Genomic DNA, 23,205 nt, shown 5'->3' with positions numbered 1-23,205 from the left:
GAATGAAAGGAGATGACAAGAATTAATGAAGTACTGTACTTAAAACAATGCTTAGAACCCTTAAGAAATTCTTGAGAGGCTCAAGGTAGGTGAGATGCCTCTTCTCAGTTGTTATAACTCTCAGCTTGTTATGTGTAAATTAGTTGTATTTGATTCTCTATTTGATGCATGCAAAAACAAATGAGAGATTTTCTGGACTGGATATTCATTGCCTGGTCCTTGTGTATCATACTGTGTGTCTCTTTAATAATTATAAAGACATGCTTACATTAGAAATCTTCCAAATATAACTCTTCAGGCATAGTTCCAGTATAGGTTATACTAAATAGGAAAAAGTCATTTTAAAGCTGAATTAAAGAGCTTAGCTTGGTAATTACTCTTGACTAGCAATTTTGGTAAACTTCCAAATGTAGAAAAATCCTAAGAGTTCAATAAAACAGCACTACTGAATGCTTCTTGGAGTTGCTCCATTAAAGTAATCATGATTGTTACTCTTTAGGACTGTATCTGTCTTCATTTATTTCTCACTTGTGGGATACGCTTCACTCTGAGCTTAACTACCCCTTCAATATGGAAAGCAAAGACATTATAATGCCATCTAGAAGTGGGATGAGACTTATCTGGTGTCAAAACAGGCAGTTTTGTGGCACGGGATAGAAGCTGTAGGCAGATACAAACCTGGGATGTCTGTGAGGTCTGGGGCACTGGCATGGAGCTGACCTCCAGTGCCTCCAAGGTTGGTCACTGCATTTGTCCTTTGCACCTGGCTTTATTGCTCGCTTTATCAAAGCATTAATTGCCTTGAGAATTACGATTTAGAGAGAGAATTTGCAGTCATACTCAGAGTTTTAAAAATCACTTTCACAAAAAGAGAGATGAAAGAAAAGATAGCAGAAGATACAATCGTGGGTATAAAAGATTCTTCTGAGTCGTAAGACATCTCCAGGAATGCTGAAGTGTACATCCATTGACTTTTAGTTTCAGGTCATTGCTGCATCTGTGAACATGTTGGATTCACTAGTTTGCAGACGATAGTTTTTCATTAAAAAAAACAATACAGTTTTTTCAACTGAACAGATGCTTTTAAATGGCGATTATCTTCATTTCATCACTTTCTAAGTGAAAACATAGCTTTAACCTGAAAATTAAAAATATTCCATTTAGAAGATACTGAAATGGAAGCCTTTTTAAGAGTTTGTTACATCTTGAATGAATTACGTGCTGAAAATGATAGAATTCCCTGGAACTTTTAGTTCCACTTCTAATTTTGCAGAGTTTGCCTTTTATATAAAAAAATCAAACAAAAAAAATGTTCTAAAACTGTCACTCAGTGCTGTTGTTTCTTGGACTTAATGTTTATTATGCCTGTGGGCCAGATTCTGAGAGGGAATCTTGACTAAGTTGTGATCATCCTAGTGGATGTGATTCAGCTCTTGACCGCAGGACAATGCCCTCCATAGTAGTGACAAGAGTGATTAATATGCAAGGCACTGCCTATTCAGGACCATGCACTGCAGCATATTTAGGTCATAATTGGAAGAAGGGTATCTCCTATAAATTTCTGTGTGATGGTAAAGGAGGAGGAACGGTCTTATAGCTGCATGTGATTTAACTGACAATGCACTGATTAACATTAGTGCATTAATATATAGCCACCCTTCCAAATTCATAATCACCCTGATGCTCTACTTCTGTTGTAGATGTGGTTCAATTACATCCCTCTCTCATCATGAATTTTATTTTTTATTACAATTGTTATTTTTTAATACTTACATTGTGTTCTAAGAGAAAAAATCCCACTGTGAATAGAACCACGGGTTCTGCTCTATGATAACACCACAGCTGCATTTTCAAAATGTGGCTCCCCTGGCAGGGGTAAGCTACCACCTGCTGCAGAGCAGTGTGAAGCTGTGGGACGCAGCTGGAGCATCTTGTGATAAATGTTTCTCCTGGTTTCCTGTAATGGCAAGGGAATCCTTTTGGAAAGTGTTTCTTCACTGAAATAAGTTTGTTAAATTTTGTTCTTTTTGCACTGTTAAATAACAACAGAGAGGGTAGAAGAGCTATATTTTGTTTTGCTATTTTGTTAACACTCTAAAGTAGCAGACTTTTTAAAGCAAGTGCAATAAAAGCTTGCCAGAATAATTAGAGAAAGTATTTTTTTTGTAGCTGCTGGCAGAAGTGAAGCAGAGCCAACCAGGATTTCTTCCACCTACTTCAGCTGAAGAAATAAAACCACACCAGAGCTGCTTTCCCATGTGAAATTGAAAAGACTCCACTTTTCAGCAGAACACGAAGGTAAATTAGTCAGTGGAGTTCTGTAATGCATAATGATAAAAGATGGTGGAATAGCTGGTGGTTTGGAATCTGATAAGTTCCCTTTTGTATGAAATAAAATACTTCAGTGTTGAATGGCATTTAATAGTATTTAACCTAATGTATGATTTTTCAATGTATTTTCACAATATGAGCTTATGTTCTTCTGGCTTAATTATTTTTGCCAGCTTGACAAGCTTATTTGAGAGCTACAAGACAGAGCCTAAAGGATTTAGCATATATCAAACAAAGTGTGTCTGTGAGCCTGTCTGGTATGCAGGTAACAGAATTAATGACACTGTAGATGGGTCTGGAAGATTACATTTGGTAAGCTCTCTGACTCCATGAGGGAAAACCCACCATTACCATTAAGTTCTAGCAGTGCATGTTCTGGACCTGTTATGCTAAGAATTCCATAATTAAATCACATGTATTAAAATGGAGGTTTAATGTCTTTAAACAATTAGAACTCAAGTGCTATATGTTTTTAATGATCTTCATACATATTCAAAACGTGACATTAAAGTGTACAGCCAAAAAGGAGTGGAAAAAAGCACTTTAGCTTCCTTTTACTTCTCTTGAAGGAACTGTGTAATAACTTGGAGACCCTATCAGCTGCAATTTTGTGCCTTTATTCCATAGTAAATTGGAAGTAATTACAGAAGCATTAGTGAAATTATACCAATGTGAAAGCAGAAATATGAAATCTTTTTGTTGCACCAAGTTTTATTGGCTGTGCTCAGTCTGCACTTTGGCATCAGAATGGCAAATGTGCATGGATGGAATAGGAGCAGAGAGAAAGCAGGTTCTAAGGCAAGGCTAAGCCACTGCTTACTCATGGGCTGGAGAGCACTAACATTTTCTTATTTTTATGGATGTATTGCAGTGTTTAAGAGATGCACACAGAAATGTTTTTAACAAGATCCATCTCCTGTTCAGAAAGTGGCCATCTGATGAGAAACCCTTGCTTTGTTTAAATCAAGGCAGTGAAGATAATGAAACTTTACTCATTTAAAACTATTGTGACTGAAGGAGGGGATATGGCACAGAGTTTTCAGTTCTGGTTACAGCTTTAAGCCATGCTGAGTGTTTCTTATTGTGAAAAAGCCGTATTTTATATTGTAATAACTGCTCTGGCTGCGTTTGTGTGATCATAGATGTATAGATAGGATAGTTTAGCTCTGTTTCCTCTCTATGGCAAAACAATGAAGCCAATTATATTAGGCATTTATGAGTATTTATGAGGACCTTGCCTTTAGGAAGCTGTAGAAGTTGCTGATGAGAGTGACTTAAAAAACATTCAGCCAAAGACTCACTGAGTACAAAGAAAAGTTCTGAAAAAGCTGTCCCAGTTTTGCTTGTATCCTCTTGGTCTTTCCCTGCAAGTTTTATTAAATTCATTTCAAAGCTCATTCCAAGCTTGGAATTAAGACAGGAAGACAGAAAACAAATGCATTGCATGTTGTAGTTTAGGGGACTCATCTACAGCTATGGCCAACTTGACAGCCCGTTCTGTCCACCACCTTAAGGTGTCTTCCTGCTGAGAACAATGCCTTGGCATCAGGAAGCAGCATTCCCACTTAATGAGTTTTCATTGTATCTTGAAAAACTACTGATGTTCACTCCATACTTGTTTGCTTCTTCTTTTTTTCTTCTTTTGTTTCAAATTTCTGGTGTGGTTATGCTAGGAGAGATGTATTTTCCAAAGTTTTTGACACAGCCAAAGAAAACTGCATCTTTAACAAAATCCACATGAGCTTCCTGTAGTGTACTGTAGTTAAAACTCTACAAAAGCTGAGGTTTAAAATTGAGCTGACTGATCATGTTTAATTTAAATGTCTTAATGGGTATATTTTAAATAGAACATGGGTACATAAATAAATCTGGTTTTTCTTTGTATAAAATATGTCAAAATCTCTATGACTTTGCTCCCCAAAAGCATGCTATGTGCTCACAATTCCACTGAAGTCAGCAATGTGAATTACATGCTTGAATTACCTGCTTGCATTGAAAGGTCTGCATCAAGAGCTTAATCTTAAATCAACTTTTTTTTTTTTTTTTTTTTTTTTCACCAGAACAAAAACATTTTGATGGATGATGAATATTTCCCTATTCTCTCGTTCTTTTGGGACACAACAACAATCTTTTTTCCTTCTCCATCTGGCATAGTGTATTCAAAGATCCCAAGCTATGTGAGAATTAGTTCCAGCTAGCGCAAAGTAGGGCATTACTTACACCACTGGGGATAATGAAATGGCTGGATGTGTTAAATCATATTAAATTAGGTCGATTTTTGCCATTAATTTCAGTTCTAATCTAATTTTGGATCATCTAGCAGATTCTGTTTCTTTGTATGCTCCCTAGAACAAAGTACTATCCAAACTTTGAGGAGAGTTATTTGAAAACATTCAGTGAACAGCAACAAATTTTAGGGATAACTACGTACTTGGAATTGTGAAATCTTCCATCTCCCTTCTGTTTTGCTAGATCAGCCTTTTTGATGAGAAAAATGTGTTGAAAAATTGTGAAAATGCTTTAGTTTTATGTTTCATGATTGAAGTGGTCCTTTTTCTATGACTTGGTGAATGGAAAAATGGAACATTTATTTTTTTGAAGATGTCAACATGTAAGAATTCCTTTAAAGTTTGATACTGACTTTTGTTTTCAGTCATCCTTGATTAAACAGTTCCTCTTGAAATGATTGGTTTGCAAAATGGACAGAGCTGATACTGGAAGAAGGTAATCATTAGGTTTTTACATGGATCACACGTTTATGGGAACTCATTAAGCTGAGTTGTGGTCTGCTGTTTGAATGCTAACTGCATTTTAAGGCTAATTTTCAAATTCCTGGCCAAAAAAGGTTTGAATGGGCTTATGACATGTCTTTTGATAGTCACTGTCAAGCAGCAGCAGGAATGAGTCTGGTCCATGCTGCAATTAGAAGTATGAAATTCTGACTCCTCTCTCTTTTTAGACTGGGTTCTATTGAAAGATCATGGACTTCAGTCATTTAGAAACATACCAGACCTGAAGTATAGGTGAAGAATCACAGTTAAATATATAGAAGTAGGAAAGTATGAAAATGAAATTATTTTTACAAGAACTAAGCCATAAATTTGGCTTCAGACTTTCAAAACAACGAGGTAATAAATACTGATGAAAATGTAATACTGATGAAAATGCAACTTCCTGCATTCGTGTTGCCCTTCACCTTGGCTCATTTCCTGTCCTTCCAGGCAACAGCTGCTCTTCAGAAAGGTGCCTTAGAAATACTCATTTACAAACATGGGGAAAAGTCTATCAGTGCTTGCTCTGATTTCACAGCTGTTCCTAAAAAAGGAAGAGGAAATACTGCTGTTATTTTCTGTTATATATCAGCAAACATTGTCTATATTAATGAGATTGATTAGTCATTTAGAAGTTAAGCAGATTAATTAGATGCTATCTTAATTTTTGTGTGTTAATGAATATTTTATATTATACATTAATATACATATAATTTTCAGCATGTTTCCTTCCTGGTGCTTCTGTTTAAAAAATATTAATAGCTCAAAATCTTTATTAATATCTCAGTGGCACACATTCCAAGCAATAACTCAAAAATTCAGTTTTGTTTCATATCATCTGCTATCAACTGTTCTTGCATGGAGTACTTTCCTCCTCTTCCACCTATGAAATTGTATTCAGGTAAACTTTTCTCAGATACCAAGAGGTATTCAGGGGCTCTATCTGTAGTTTGACACCAACTGATCCGGTTTTGTTTATAGAGACATCCGAGTTCATACAGTTCTGATTCCCTTACTATGGGGTCCAACAGGTCCTGTCCTGTTTTCTCAGAAGAGCTTTGCTAGATTTTCATTTTGGAGTATCTCACCTCTTCAAAATTTTAAGTCTTATTCAGGTACAGCAAGTACTCAGGAATGCATTGCTAGCTGACAGCATAGCAGTCTATGACCTAAGTGTTTAGCTTGCACTAAAGAAGTAGGAACTGTACAGAGTTTACAGATCGGGTCTGGTGCACAAAGTCTTATGAGAAGTGGCTGTAAGAACTGTAATTGTTTTGTCTGGAAAAGAGGAGGCTCTGGGGAGATCTTATAGCTCTCCACTACTACTGGAAGTGAGGTTATGACGAGGTAGGAGTTGGCCTCTTCTCCCACATAACTAGAGGTAGGACTAGTGGTAATGGACTCAAGTTGTGCCAAGGGAGGTGCACGGTAGATATTAGGTAAAATTTCTATTCTAAAATAGTGTTCAGGTGCTGGAACAGACTGCCCTGGGAGGTGGTTGAGTCACCACCCCTGGAGAGGTTCAAGAAGTGTTTAGATGTTGTGCTGAGGGACATGGCTTAGTGGGGAGATATTGGTTGTAGATGGATGGTTGCATTAGATGATTTTGGAGAGCTTTTCCAATTTTGGTGATTTTATGATGATTCTAATGTGACAAACTCTTGGAATATTTGGATGTAATCTGAGAAATGGAAGTGTAACTACGAAGGGAGATTTAAAATCCACTGTTGCCATTTTGATGCTTTTTGGGCACAAACAATAGATCTGCCAGTGCTTTTACACTCATAGAAATACAGAGCTTTGATCCACAATCTGCTAAATCTTAGGAAGTCAATCCATTCCCAGAAACATATAATGCTCATTACCTGAGTGTGTCCATTCTATTTTTATAATTTCAAAAATAACTTAATTACTTTCTGGATAAATATATAAAATATTAAAGAAAATGTTAGCTGTTCTCAAAAAGTCAGCATATCCTTCCTTCCTGTTCCCCAAAGCAAGGAGTGCTGATAAATGAGTTTCATTAGTCGGTGTAGCACTGTGGCAGAAGGGCCTCCAGCACCTCATCTTCATAGCCACAGCCTAATCTTATACTGCTTTGCTCCATGCATAATGAATCTAAACTGGCCTTACTGGATTCCATGCAAACTTGGGGAGAAACTCTCTGTCTTAGTGAGTGACAACTTGCTAATAGATCTCACTTAGCTTAATGAGAAGGCAGTTATTTTCCATCAGCCTTTTGAATGCAGGTGAAAAAATTCCTGATTTTTTTTTCAATTTGAAAATTCTTTGAACTCCAAAATGAGTGTAAATGGTGGAAAACTAGTGTACTGTTTTGTCTTGAAACTGTTCTTCATACATTATTTTTATTGCTACTACAGATGTTGGTGGAAGCAAGCCTACACGTTTTCAAGATTTCTTGAATAATCTTGTGTATGTGATTTGGAATTCCTTTTCTATTTATTTTAATGGCAGTTTAGTTTTATTAATGATGTTTTGAAAGGGATAGTTTAAAAAAATTTAACGTTGTGAGACAAAAATAATGTAGCTTTTTAAACTTTATATCCGGTGCATTTGTTTGCAATCGCTTAATCACGTGTGATAACAAGGAGGATGGTCTTGATAGCAATGATTTTCCAAAGAGAGGAGCACCTTGAGAGTGACACATGAAGTCAAGTGGGAATCTTGGCAAGAGCCCCCAGCTGCAGGGTTCTCCCCTGCTCAGATCCTCAGGCTTCAGATTTATTTGCAGACTTCACTGAGGCTTTCTGCAGATTCAAGGGTCCAGACTTCAATCCCCTGACTTTAGGTAAAACCTCTTGAATGAGGGTGTTTATACCACATTCTTGATTGGATTTCACTTAGATCTTGGCCTGTTTTTATAGGAAGAAGTGTACAAAATCAATTGTACTGGTATTTCACTTAGTTTATAGGTTGCTAGACCTGGAGAAACAACAGTCACAGAGAAAGAGAAATTGAAAAGAATTTTCAAGTTGTCTCTACCTGAGGGAGTTCAAAATGGCCCCAGTTTTGTATTTTCCATTAATATGTTTGCAATATTTAATCAATACTTAATTGATTTCATTACTCAAAATTGTTAATAAATTGCTACTCTTTTTACTTTTCTAAATTCATAACTATAATTTGCAAGTACATTTCAAATTTTTAAACTGATTTTTAATTATTAGGATAAATAATTTCTTATCTGCTAAAGATCATATTTCTATATTTGTTTCCATCAAGGGCACTTCTCTTTTGAGCTGTTAATAAATTTTTCCACCTAATTATAATTTTTTTTGGAAATTCATTCAACAAATTTTGGGTTTAATGAACTCCTCTGGATCCAAAACATTCATCATAGAATGCAGGGCAAAGAGTCTTAAGTCAGCCTACAGTGGGAGTGTTTTGAAGAAAAGCTAGGAAATCCACTGCACGTACCCACTTAAATTAATGCTCTCAAATGTCAGTGTTGCTGAGAAGCTGTATTTTTTTTGATGTTTCTGACTCAAATTGGTGTTTTGGATTCTGAAACAAAAGTAAGTTTCATTCAGGTAAGATAATTATCCCTTCAAATAGAAACCTCTACTTTTTGATCAGCGTTGCTTCTTATCTTGAATTGATGCTATAGTATAATTCTTTCTGATTTGCTCAGACTGAATTAACTACAAACAAAAATCCAGAGAGAGCAATGCAGTGAGTCTTGTTATTTTCCTGGCTGTGAAAATAGCAGTACACTAAATCTAGAAACAGACTGGCATAAAAAAAAAAAAACTGCAATGCACTAAATGAAAAATGAAATCAGATGACTAACTCAGGGAAAAGGAAAAAACCAAAATTCTGTTTTATGTTTTCTGATACTTCTAATTAATTTGGTGTTTTGTTCTATGCAACGTTTACTGCAGTTCGTTCATTTGGGATTAAAAGCAATATCACATCATCTTATCTACTGTTGTTGGTATTCAATTCTAATACAGTAACATCAGGATAAGATCATGAGCACAGATTTTGTCAAGAACAGGAGACTAAGTACAGTTCCTGGGGAAAAAAAGGATGAGGTATAGCTGTTGCCAAGAGAACTCGAGGGACTGAACTGGGTATTCACATTCTTTCTGTCTCTGCTGCTTCCCTCCCAGTGTTGTGCCCTTTGTTCTTAATCATGATTTGCTTTTACTTAATTGCTTTCTGTGATGAATATAAATTCAATCACCTCCTAACAGAATCTTCTGATCCAAAGCCAGAGATGGCTGTAACAGAGCATAAACCATGCATTGCTAAGTAAAAGCTGAAAAGGCCAAGTTTACCTGAGAGAGACACAAATCATACCCAGATAGAACTATAATCATAATTTTCAGAGCAGTGAGAACATCTAAATTTGTCTCTACTTAAGGAAAATAGGATTTTCAGCAGATTTTGGGTACCTGTATCCCCCACTGGATTTTGAAATGTCTGAACATACTCAAGAGATCTCGCTACAAAAATTCCACTTCTAGTCATGCCTAGAGTTCAAAACATATTAATGTCCATGAGAAGTATGAAGCTTCACTCTGTGCTAAATGAAAAAAAAATGAGCTGGTAATTAGGGAGTTTTCTACTAGTAATCAGATTGGAATTTTTTTTTTTTAAGATTTCCAACTTCTGGGCTAAAGATGGCAGCTGGAACAGGATGCTATTTTTATTTTTATTCTTTTTTTTTTTTTTTAATGTATGGAAATAGATACTGGAACAAAGAAATTATGAAAAGCTGCAGACAATGGGTCATAAATAATCAACTCCAAGGGTAGGTAGGTTTCCTGGGCAGTGCCTGGAAGGACTTAGTAGAAAAGTAAGGCAGTAAGCTGAATGGGAGCTGCTGGTAACTAGTTGGTAGAGACAATAAGTAAGGGGGCATCTCTGCTTTTAGTCTCTCACTTAAGTGTTTTTAAGCATGAATTTAAGTCACTTTTTCTATATAGTTTAATCATAAAGCATTTTGAAGGTGTATTGCTTGACCCCCAGGAAGATTTCTCAGAGGTCTATGGGTAATTATTGTACAGGCCTTAATCTGCTCTAACTGTAGGGTTTGATAAAGTTAAGTATTTGCAGGTTTGGAATGAAATATTCACAATTGAGTCTAGAGCTTATGGGTTAGAGTGCTCTCAGGGCATTGCAGAGATTGAAGTCTGAGATGCATCTCAGAGATGCAGTGAATACTGAATCAGATTTGCTACAAAATAGCTCCAACAGAAAAGACAAGGATAGAGCTAAGTCACTCCATGATTTAACTCACAGTTTGCTGATATCAGATGAGGTAGAGGAGAAAATGTGAACCACACAATTTTACTCATAAATTGTTAAAGCGGCTACGGAGAAACTAAAAATCCTAGCAGATATTACCTCAGTGATGTACTATGCAATTATTATATACTGATTATATTGAATTCAAGTTCGATTATATTGAACGTTAAGACTCAGATTTTCTTGTAAAGCTGGATTTTGTTCAAAGCCAGGAGTTAGTACATTAAGGAGCTACTGCGTCTTGTATGTGCTATTGAATTAAGCTCAAGGCAATAAAATTCTCTGTTCCGTTCCTAAAGGTAGGAAATTTATCAGTACAGGAAGCATCACAAAGAGCGAAGAATAATGGTGATCATTGGTTCAAGAAAAAATGTCAAGTCTGACCACCTCTCTCACTTTCAGAGCCACACCAGAAAGCAAAGACCATTCATTTGTGAATAGAAAAGATTGTAGTGATGCAACATGTGTCATGTCCAAATGGAGATTTGGGAGATGCCAACCATATGCATTTCTGAACAAGAAGGCTATCTGTCCGTCAGAGCAGGGGAAAGAAGTTCAAGAGGTCAGATTCGTTTTGTATTGAGGGTTATTTTCTTGTCTCTCTTTTGTAGTCTGAGTTTTTCTGGGCAGCCATATGGTTTTCAGCAATTGCTCCCCTGATGTGTTCTCTTAAGTCAGATTTGCCCATCAAGGGGCAAGAGTTGTCTTCCAAGGGGCATGTGTAGGAGGATGCCAAAGAGGAGGAAGTTAAAGAATACAGAGCTCCAAAGATTGGCAATTTGTTCTAACTTAAAAATAAATAAATACTTCAGTTTCCCTCAGACTAGATCAAATAGTGCAAAAATAGCCAATTAGTCAGCTAGGAGGCTTATTAGCTTTTTCAGATACTGGCAAAGTTATACCTTAATGCTGCCTATATAATCAAGGCTGTACTGTTCTTATGATGGCTGCAGTGGAGTTAATCAGAGTTAGAATTTTTGAATCTGCATGGGTTATTATCCATAAGCAAGAATATCACAAAGTTCAGAGAAATCAAATCCAGCCCGGTACTGATACATCACTGAGAGCACCTCCTCAAGCCTTTTCTATCTGATGTTACTGGGACACATACTGCAGCAGTCTCCATGTCAAGCTAGTTCATCTGTTTCAGCAGTTTTCTAAAAATGTCAGGTAATGAGGCAGTGATATGATTCAAAACAGCCCCAGAGCTGAAGGCATCTGAGAGCTGCTTTAGAAAGCAGAGTTAAAAACATAATTACAAGAGACTAATGAAGGGCAACTCAATTTCCCTGTGGTCCTTGCTAAGAAATTAAATCAAGCTTATGGCAAATAAACATGACTGAACAGTTAGGAATGGATGGAATGGGAAGATGTAAATGTTATCTTCCAAACAGCAAATGTATGATGAGTTGAAAATAAAAAGAATTGGTACTAGAAAGTGTCCGGCAAGAATTTATTTTGAAAGAATAACTCCAAAATAGTGGCACTCCTTTGGAAGGAAGCTTCCTTGGTGCTTATTAGGAGGAAGCTTTTTACATGGAGGGTGGTGATGCATTAAAACAGGTTGCCGAAGGAGGTTGTGGATGCTCCATTCCTGGATGCATTCAAGGCCAGGCTGGATGTGGCTTTGGGCAGCCTGGTCTGGTGGTTGCACGTAGCAGGGGGTTGAAATGAGTTGATGACAATGATCCTTTCAACCCTGGCCATTCTATTATTCAGCAGTGGTAATGCTGAAGCTGTGTCTTAAGCTCCCATCTTTCAAAGAAGGAAAACAAGATGCCTTTACAGATAGGTAAGCACTGCAATGCAGCACCTGTCAAAAATCTTTCAATTGCTGCCATTAAGCTCTGCGTGAGGCTTCAGCAGAGCAAGTCCCCTCTGATTTTGAGATGAATGTTGTGTGAAATCTTGTCTTGATATCTTTAAGACGCAGGAGAAGAGAGCTGTCAAACCAAAAGCAGCTGTGGGATAGCAGTAATATGCTTTGCAGAGCTGGGAGAGGAACTCTGATTCTAGACATAAAACACCCCCAGAACTGTTCTGCTTCAACAGGGACTGACAAGGAAGCTAAGAGCTGAAAAGATAGCAGGGAAGTTCTGCCCATAAAGAAAAAAAGATATATTTTAATGAGGAAAAGAACTGTTCTGAATTTTTGGAGAGTGCACAATTACCAGATGACCTCAATTAATTATTTCAGCTTGCCAGGGCTGATTGGGATGATATTAACCTCAAGGTGCAAACAGCTTCTGTCCTACTACACTGTTGACAAGAACGTGAGCCAAATTGAAGAAGTAGAGCTGATGATTTTACAGCTACTAGTTAGCAAATCTCCCTTATATTTGGTTTATCGGGGCTCTGTGTATTATCCGTAAGTTCTCCTAAAGAATAAATTTAATTGCATTATAAAATATTCATGTTAGTTAGATGTTTCAAGATTCCTTTTGAATCATCAAAGAATCATAGTTGGAAGGGACCCACACAGATCACTGCGTTCTTAGGACCACCCAAAATTCAACCTCCATGTCAAATGAAACCCTTCAAGGCTTCTTGAAGGCCAGCAGGTTTGGTGCCATGATTGTTTCATTAGGGAGTATGGGAATGTAATTTTTGTTGTTTTGTTGAAGTTTTTCTACTTAATCACCAAAAAGAACATCGACAGTTCAAGAGTTTGAACACACACTAACTTTTCCATGGAATAAAAGCTGACCAGCTCAGACAAGCAGTTTAATCCTGCTTTATATTTATTCCTTGGTGTTACGAGTAAGATGTCAGACTATCTAACTGAGAGCTTTTATGTTATAAACAAGAGAAGAAAACAGCTATTAGCTAGTTCTTCTAGCTGCTTCTGAAACTTAAATTTACAGATTATGGATGTTTATAACACTGCTAATTCCCTAGCTCTTTTCTGTAAAAAAAAAAAAAAAAAACAAAAACACATAGAAGCATAGAGATGTTTGAACAGAGGAATGGAATGTAAGCCTTGGGGATGTTTTTTAACATTATTTCGGGTCCTGTGACCTTGGCCTCAATTCCTTTCACTCCCTGCTCTGTTTCATTTTGCTAAATCAAGTTTTCAAATGCAGTGATTGTCAGTGCTCAGGTTAACCTCTATTTTTGGAATCAGAAGAGAACTCAGCAGTTTGTGGAACTTTTCCAAATATGCCTACGGGGTCCTCTTTAAAATTCTGTGAGTCTTAGGCAAATGTGTTCTTGCATTAATTAATACTACAGACACTTAGCTACACAAAATCAGAGAGAAGAAAAGTCCTAGTTGCAGCAAATATCTTAACAGATCAGGTCCCTGTTTATTTTGTGGGCTGCTGAAAGTCCCCAGACTATATCAATTAAAGGCAACCTCCTGTTACATTCTTTGCTTAATTTAGTAGTCTTAGAGTAAATGTACCTTTTTCCTTCACAGCTTTTACAATTGTCTTACAACGGCATTGATACAACTAATTCTGTTCATGGAGATGTAGTCTCTTCTCTCCATGGAAAAATGGTTTTTTTTTTTTTTTTTTTTTTTTCTGAAACCTTACTGGTTTTTCTATCTATTGTCCCGTTCCTGTTCTGGTATATGTTTTCTGTCTTCAGTAACAAGCTTGATATGAATACCCCCACATTTATAACAAATTATGGATGAAAAGCCCTTAATCAAAGACACTTGGGGATGTACGTGAAGGCTACTTGGTACATGGTGATAGATGACCCTCTGTAGACTCCATAGCTCACCTATTTTACTGATTTTGTGTAGTGATAAGATTTTCCACCTTAAAAAGCTATTAATAATTTAACCTGCTCCATTGCATTCAATATCTCTATGGGATGTGTCAACTGTGGAAAAATGATACAAATATGAACTTTCTGAAACAGTAAATTTGATCAATACTTGAGCCAGCTTTTCCTCTGAAGCTAATTCCTAAGTAATTTCTTCTGCCTGATGAAGTTTGCTGCCTGCAAGTAGGAGTTAGATCTCGATGAGCACAGCACAGTCAGCTGCATTTGCAGATGGAGCTCAAAATCTCTGTAGAATGTAATGGAACTTTCAGTGAATGAGATAAATGGCATATGTGTGGTTTTTGTTTACTTACAGAAAAACAGTGAATTAGTCTAAGTGCCTAATGAGTTCTTTGCTTTTATTATCATGTTCTTCTGATGTTCCACAGAATACAGTCTTTCATAATCAGAAGAACACGATAATCAGTGAAATTGGTATCATATCAATTTTACTTGTTTCGCTAGAGAAGGAAGGATGCTATTCTTTTGGTGAAATGAACAAAGTATAGCATTTTTACTGCAACGTGCAATTACACTAGGCACCAGCTTAGAGTCATTCTGTAGCTAAAATTTATCCAGTGCTCCTTAACTACATCATTAAGAATTTATAAGCTAAGAGTACACATCTTGCAGTCTACTGAGGAAAGGCAGATGAAAGACAGAGTCGGAGCGATATAAACATATGAAAATAGCGAGCTCATAATTAAAAATATCACCTCTGGAATGATTTCTAAATCTCATTACAAAGGATGTCATTTTGGGAAAGAAGGAAAGGCACAGACACGGGAATAGAAATTACACTACAAGTACCAGGTAGCATAGAAAGATTGTCCATAGCTTGAAAGGAAAGGAGACTTCTCAAGACAGTAGCTGCTATGAAACTGTTCTACGTGAATGTGTCCAATTTATGTTCTGTCTGTCCCTGCCTGTTGATGTAACCTCTCAGGAAGAATAGCTGTCTGCTGATTTTTGGGCAAATCTTTAAACTTATTTTAATGTATTTTAACTTGCAACTCCAGAAAACACCACCAACCCCATCCTGATTGGTTTTAAGGGTAGAAAATGAATAACTGTTTAAAGCTATTTTTGCATATTGTCACGTAAACCATGACAGTATAGGACAGCACCTTGACTTCTACTAAGGAACTTCTGTTTTACTGACATAACCCCAGATAAAACACTGGTGAATCACAGTTTGACAGCTGACAGTGTTTATCCAAGCAGTGACTGCTTCAGTGTGCAGCTCAATCACAATGCCCTTGGACTGTGCATGGAGAAGCAGTAATGCCTTCAGGAGGCACTCTACAAGAAAAGAGCTCCTCCTCATTACAAGACAGAAACATATTATTCAAAACTTCAACATTTATGCACTCTTGTAAGGAGGTCTGCTTCTATATTAGTTATGTTGTTTTCTTTTTTCCCCAGGAAAATGCTTTTCCATAGGAAAGTGTAATTCTTTGATCAGTGATAAATCTTTGCATCCCAGAAAGTGTACTGACGGACTTGGGAGCTGAGATTGCTCTGACACCTCAATCCCAACCTCTTTGTAGCATGAGAAAAAACAGAACTTATGAGCCATCTCAGGTCTGATATTCAGATTTGTGTGAAGATAAGCAAACAATGTGAGGTATTTCTCTCACAGATTTTTTGAATTCTAGCAAGGACAGATGTCTCTGAATTTACAAGTGGAACCTTTGTTTGTTCTTGTTAGCCTAAAAAAATCTTATGGAATGGAACCCAAGAGCTGAAATATCACTCAGACCATATGCCTAATTTTTACACTGAAGATTTATGTGTCAGGTTAACAACATAATTATCCTATTAAATGATATTGCAGGGTATCTGAATTAAGAATGATAGCATAGATGGATACGTAAAGGTCATTCTTTGATGCATTAGTTCTTTTATTGATGGGAAATTTAACGCATAAGTAGTTTGTATTTAGCATGAAACCTCCTCTAGCATGAAAATCGCATCCCACTGCCTGTCATTATAAATATTAATTCACAAAATGCATTTCCTTCATGTAGTTCCTGACAGCCTATGTGGTGGAACTGACAAGTTAGTTGATAAGAGAGAGGCACAAGAGAAACAACAACAGCAACAACAATAACAAAAAACACCTGACAAGTTTACTCTAAGGTGTCAAAGTGCATTAAGATATTTAGATATAGATTCCTTCTGAGTTGCAGTGGATAAGGGTCAACTTGAAGATGGAACAGTCAGCAGTATATTCAGATCATTAAAATCACACATAGTCCAGAAAGGACTGTGCCAATATAAAGCTATGTACAAAACAACACAAAACCACCACCAAAAACTACTGTGGCAAATAAAGCTCAAGACTTTGCAATGAGAAAGCACAAGAACTGGCAAAGGCTGCATCAAGAGGTTTTAACAGGTTAACAGAAACTAAGATAGGAAGGTGAAATGGGCACATAAGCAATGATTCAAGAGAGCTTTTAGAGTAATTGATATGTTCTAAAAGGTGCTAAGTTAAAATTTTCCTGGCAAATCGATCATTACTGAGCCAAAGGGAATTCAAAGTGGGGAAAGATGGTAGGCACAACGAACTGCAGAGCTGAAGGAGCTGCCAGGGAAGTTTGAGGAAATGGCTGACCTGAGAAGTAGAACCAGCTCTGCCCTTCAGTATGGTGCAAAATTCCTAGCAAAACTGGAGCTGCTGGAGGCAGGAGGTCAGGGAGTGTCAGGGTATAGGCATCCACAAATCATTCTAATGAAGGATCAGTATTTGGAAACCATGAGCATCCAAACAACTTTTTATGAGAGTAAAACTCTTCTTCTACTTCCCATGAAGAATGACAAAAATTTGCATTTATCCTCTGTTAGCATCGTGCTAAGAAGCTGATATGCATATTTGTGTGTTGGTCCCTTCTTTCCTACTTGTTTCAGATCTACTACTCTTTGCATATGTAGATCTGAGGATGCAAAGTTGTTAAGGAGCACAGGTTTGGTTTCCTCTGCAAACAAATATATTGCTGTCTGTCCTTTGGAGTCCAACTGGAGTTCCAACCATTCTATTAATCCAAGCAGCAAACAAACCAATGTAAATCAAACTTGAGGCACCCTTTGTATGAGTCAAGTGTGTGTAATTGACTGTATATTACAAAGATAGAAGTAGCTCTTCAATTTGCTATCCGTTCTTAAGCCTTTTTTTACTGCAAACAACACTTGATTTCAGTGACTGGGGATATGTCCAGTCTGCTTAGCTACTAAGAAGTCCTCGATTCATGGAACTTCTGAAAAGAATCTGTGAATTATAAAACATTCATCTTGATTCAAGGAGATCTATATCTCAGTATTAGTGTGTGCTACAAGAAAATCTTTGCAGGGCTAGATCATTAATTTTAACTAAAGAAAAAACATTAGAAAATATAGACACATTTTTCAAAATGGGAAAAATCAAATGCCAAGACAGTTTTCAGAGGTCACATATTTCAAGGAGTTGACTAAACTCTAAACAATGCTAGGACATTTGGCTACCTTTTGAAATATCTTTTTGCTGATGCTGTACATATTATAGTGTGGCAATACAGAGAAGCTATAGCCAAATTTCTTGCAGTTTGGTTTTGGTTTCGATAAAAAAACCTTGTCCTATTTTAGGTCTCATTTTGTGTGTTTCTTACAGTCTGATCAGTTGAGAAGATTGCAACAGACTAAATCTGCATTCTCAATGTGTATTAATTTGTTTATGTAATAACATTGGCTTTGAAATTATATTAATCTGAATAATTGAATTAAATTATATGTTGTTCTACTCTTATGCATTATGGCAGTTTCATGCACAGAATACTGAATGTTCTTCTTCAATTTAACCAATGAACTTTGGCTGCTGGGTGCACTTCTCATTTCCCTGCTTCTATAAAGCAGTTTTTATGTCTCAGTGTTAAAGTGAGGTATACACATTTTAGATTTTTTCATAACACTTAATCCACATTAGTTGTTACTACAGAGATAACCACCTAGATTTGAAGAGCACTGAAATCTAGTAACTCAAAAAGTAATTTCATTTTTATGGGAACAAAACAGGGTGCTGAGGGCTATGTTGGGTAAATATATTCATGCACTTTCATTTAAGCAGCAGAAAAGTGGAGTAGCCTAGCACACCATGGTGTTGTTTTTGCTTTTTTTTTTTTTTTGACGCACCATTAAACCCCAGCATGCAAGCAAGTTAATAACTTCATCATTTTATAACATAGGTATACTTAAGAAAAGATAAAAGATGGAAGGAAGATTAGCTTGCAATTAAAAACAGTGGGGAAAGCATTTTGTGCTTACAATAAATAAATTACAAACAAAAGTTATTTTAAAATTTTGTGTTAGTAGAGAATTTATATTTCAAAGCTGTTTCATAGCACTGAAATATTGAGCTTGCTGGAGCAACTCACATGTTTTTATTTATCTACAAGAAAGCTAAGGGTGGAAGGCAAAGATACTAAAATGTTATTTTTACTTTTTCACTCTGCTTCAGAAAATTATATTGGTCCTTACATTTATTTATTTAGTTTACACTAAGGGGAATCTACACAGTCATTGTGCAAGCAAAATCTCCAAGTGTGTCAATCAAACACGACTAATTTTCATAATATTTTCCAACAGTAATGTAGCTAAATAAAAGTTGTAATGCTTTCTGAATTGGAACATGCAATTGTATGTTTTATGGCTGGCTCAAATGTCTTACCACTGCTTTAATGAAAGATGTAATGCTTGAGTCCATGTTAAAATCTCTCAGTCTTTAGAAATTATTTATTTGACATTTTCTGTGGATATGAACTTGTTATTCCTTTTGCATAACGCTTCAAAGCGTTACTATGAAGACCAGATGACTTTCTGAGAATATTAAGATGCATTTTCATAACTGGACTCTCTGTCTCAGGGGATTATCTGACTTCTTCACCTCCTCCAGCTGTGAGATCCCCCCTGCTTCTGTAAGTAAGCATTAATATTCAAGCAGTTCTGCAGTGAATCATTGGACTGAAAATGTAACCTCCAAAAATTAAATGGTTCATTTTCATTTGAGCAATGAAATGACTGAATTTACCCTGTGGGCCACGTAATTTTAGCAATAAATTAAGGGTAATTACATGGAACCAGGATCAAGAGGAAAGATGGGGAGGTACCTTTTGGTAACAGAGCAGTCTTAGGTTGGCTTGTCATTGTCCTCTGAGACAGTTTTGAGACAGGCTTTGAATGCTAATTTCTTTAGAAATGTGGACTTGCAGTTCACAGGTATGTGGTGGTAACGTTATGTGGTCTTTTTGGACTCAAGAATGTGAAAGAAATACAGACTTTATAGAGGTTTCAAAAGGCATGAACTTAGTCTGTGTCTTCGGGCACCTCGTCTAATCCTACGTATCAAGTACCATGCAATTCTGTGCTCTTCAGAAGTCTCATGGAGCATGAAAATTTAAACTAGAGTTCTCTTAAGAATTTTCACTTTAAAAAAAGAGTATATGAAAATCCTCTGTTAATTCTGATTTTTTTTTTTAACAATTCCTTGAAACAAACAAACAAAAGTTTCTATTTTTGATGGAAACATAATTATTCTTTTCCTGTTTTTAGATTATTATATTCCAGGAGAATCCTTTTTCAATGGAACCTGCCTCTGTTATGTGCTATCTGAGAAATTTCATGCCCAAGGGGTGTGACAGGACAAGGAGAGGTGATTTCAAGCTGAAAGAGGAAAGATTTAAACTGCATATAAGAAAAAGATTTTTAAGGTAAGACTGGTGAAGCACTGGAACATATTCCCAGAAGGATTGATATTCCATCCTTGGAGACACCGAAGGTCAGGGCTCTGAGCTTCTGATGGAGCATTCTGATGTCTCTGTTCCTTGCAGGACAGTTAGGCCAGATGGCCTTCAAGGGTCCCTTCCAACTCAAACAATTCTGTGAAATAGCCTCTGGCATCTCAGACCTTTCTTTAACCAGATTACTCGCATGTTCTAGGAGATGTTGTGTGTGGAATAATTTGCACATGGTCTGTTTTCCATCTTCTAGGCATTGTAGTTACATGACAAAAAGGAGGACACATTCTTGAAAATACAGACCATAGCGTCATTTGAAGATTGTTCTTATACAGATGTGCATTTGTAACTTCTTCCCTGCTCTGCTGTCCAGACATACAGTTCTAAAAATTGCATTTTATATCTGCTGATGAATGACCTACGTATTTAGTCCTTTACCAAAATTCCTTGCTTTGGACTTTTGCCAGAGCCATGGTGGTTTTTTGGAGAGGATTATTTCTCCAAGAAGAGTCAAAAGGAACACATTGAGAAACTGTCACATATCATGTCATGCTTCTAGCACTGTGTGTGACAAATCCAAAAGCTTTAATGTCACCATTAACAAATGTACTATCACTCAACCTTATCACCTCCTGACATCATATGACTCTTTCTCACTTCCTTTCATCTTGCTGTCTCTGGGTGCCTATCACTGCAATAGCTCTTAGTGCACACCGTAAATGAATTCAGACAGACTGTCATAGTTCCGTAGCTAATCTTTCATTTCTTTTTACCTTTCAAATTTAAATGATCCAATTGTAATGCTTTTGAAATCTCGTTTGTCTAAACTTTGGGGATGTTGAAAACCCATCTTTGGCCCACCAGTAAAAACAATGATTCCTGCTATTTTGGGTTCTGTGGAGCTAAAACGAACTATCAAAAAAAGTGAGTTAACACTTGGATTTGTGAAAATAGTATTACTGAATTGTAAAGTAGATGATATGGGTACATTTTCACATGCAAAGAGCAATGAGTCACGTTACAAAAGAAGTTTGAAAAATAATGAGACTTGCCTCAACATATATTATTCATTCTATAGATATTAATACTGGTCTTCAATAATTCATGGCCTGTGTTTGTTTGTGTAGGATTCAGATGTTTTCTGACACCATCGCGCTCCCTGGCACAGGAGGGATGAATGGAACAGAAGCTCATGTGTGGAAGATTACTGATTTTTGTAGCATTGCAGACAGGAGCTGCCAGCGGGGAAGCTAATACATGAGGGGCTGAGGAGTGAGTGCTTTAGGAGGAAACCATCTAGATCTCTCAGACAGCTCAGTGTGTAATTCTGGTAATACTATGGACTCTTTTCATTCCACCTTCTGTAATAATTTATGAGAGCTAAGAGACTGTAGTTAGTAATGGGTCTGCTATGCCTATTTTTCCTTGGAGCTATATCCTTAATGGTATTTTTATACAATATTTTTTTGCCTTTGCGAGCTGTACTGTTTTGCTGTGTGCTCAAAGCCCATTGGGGCACAGTGTGGGTGGCTGTGGGTGCTGTACCTGTGGCAAAGTAGGGATATCCCAAAGCTCTGGAGAAGGGGAGGATGTGCCCGGGGCTCTCTCACATTTCACCAGGAGTTGTTCTCTTCTCTTGATAAATAAATACTGAGTATTAGGGTTCACTAATATTCCAATATCAAGATAATTTTCTCTTGTCTTTGTACAACATTCCAGTTCCTCACTATGCCCCCACAGAACCATACTTGAACACAAGGATGGAGTCTATAACTTGTCTGTAAGCAAAAATGCCTGCCTTGTGACTACACAAGAATCCAAACAGCAAAGTTAAAATTTTCATTATTTTTAAACAGGTGGCATCTTTCCATTTTTCTTTTTCTTTTTTTTTCTTTTTTTTATGGTAGTGAGATGGGTGCTGAATTTTAGCATTAGTCTCATGAAAGATGGATAGGGTTCATTTTACTCATTCATCTTTTGTACTGCGCTGTCATCTGCTACGTTGACTCATTTTACACATTTACTTTGATGTCATCAGGGCTAAAGGAAAATTCGATTCCAGAAAAGCAGAATGATAGGAATTAGGTAACTTGTAGCTATTGCCAGGTTGGAATGAAGGGCTTTTCAAGGACCACCAGCATATGAATAGGTTAACCTCGGATGCACTGGTAGAAGAAAAGTGACCAGACATATTTTTAGCCTTTGGCAGCCAAGGAGAACAGAACCTCTGAAAACAGCATGCCTGAAACTTAGAATGAAAGAATGTGTCAGGAAACTAGGCAAATATTACAGAGGGGAAGCTGAAATTTTAGGAGAAAAGGACAAGGGGAAAGGCAGAGTCAAAAGTAGAGATATGCTTTTACCCTTTGTTTTTCTTCCAAGTTTAAGTTCCTAAAAGAACACTGTCCACATGAGTAAAAATGCCAGGTTGTTTGCAAAAGCCTGCCTCTGCAAATTTGTGTTTTATTGATTCTGAAAGAAGGAGTTACTAAATAGATGCCTATGTTCATTTGAAGCAAGCTGGAGTTCCTGGAGAGAATCGCGTGCTGTGAACATGGCAACCAGCTCTGATGCCCAAAGATCTAAAACTGAAATGGTGCTCCTGCCAGGGGAGGATGGCCAATATCAAAATGTGCAGCCTTCAAAAGGTTTTAGTTCTCGTTTAAAATTCTATCTCCTTTTACAGTGACCTTTAATTATTACACTGACCCTTAACTTGTGAACTGTACACTAGCTGATAGTGCCTGGCCTCTGCTGAAACATGTGCTGCTGCAGAAGTCTCAAGGCTTGACTGTGTTCACTCTCAAGAGGCTGTAAGTCAGCTTGATATACCTCTTCCAAATGCAATGTGTCTCTTAGTGTCAAGTTCATGAGTCTATGTAGCTTAGAATATCTTGTATATACAAATCTGTGATTAGAGTTTAATGATCTTATGGTTTAAATTATTTCATTGAATAAGCTCCATGCATAATTTCAAATATATTTTCATAATTTATATAATTCATATAAATTCATATAATTTCAAAAATTCAAATATATTCCACCATGGGAGTATTTTTATACTTTTCTAACCAATGTTATCAAAATACCTTTAAAAGAAGTAAAAGTGAAAGAAACAAAAAAAGATAAAATCAGAAAGCATTTAAACCCTAATGAGGGCTAAAGTATTTTCATTCACTTCTTTTCATTAGCCTTTATTTTTTCATTTCTGAACGCCATCATACTAAAGCACACCACAGACAGGTATCTCGTAAAGCAATTAATCTCATCACAAAAAAAAATGAACA

The 23,205-nt window shown here is 36.7% G+C and overlaps 1 long non-coding RNA gene across 1 annotated transcript; it reads left to right on the top strand.

The window, feature by feature from the left end:
- The first annotated feature begins 1,920 nt into the window (after window positions 1-1,920).
- On the top strand, window positions 1,921-22,818 carry LOC128077458 (uncharacterized). Its single transcript, XR_008205019.1, has 4 exons — window positions 1,921-2,298; window positions 18,976-19,099; window positions 19,734-19,891; window positions 21,046-22,818. It is a non-coding gene; the product is annotated as an uncharacterized LOC128077458 (long non-coding RNA).
- Window positions 22,819-23,205: the final 387 nt, after the last annotated feature.

Source organism: Tympanuchus pallidicinctus, unplaced genomic scaffold, assembly GCF_026119805.1.
Source record: "Tympanuchus pallidicinctus isolate F22 unplaced genomic scaffold, pur_lepc_1.0 scaffold16, whole genome shotgun sequence".
NCBI lineage: Eukaryota > Metazoa > Chordata > Aves > Galliformes > Phasianidae > Tympanuchus > Tympanuchus pallidicinctus.
Note: the sequence above shows the minus strand (reverse complement) of the source record. Positions and strands in the feature narration are given on the sequence as shown.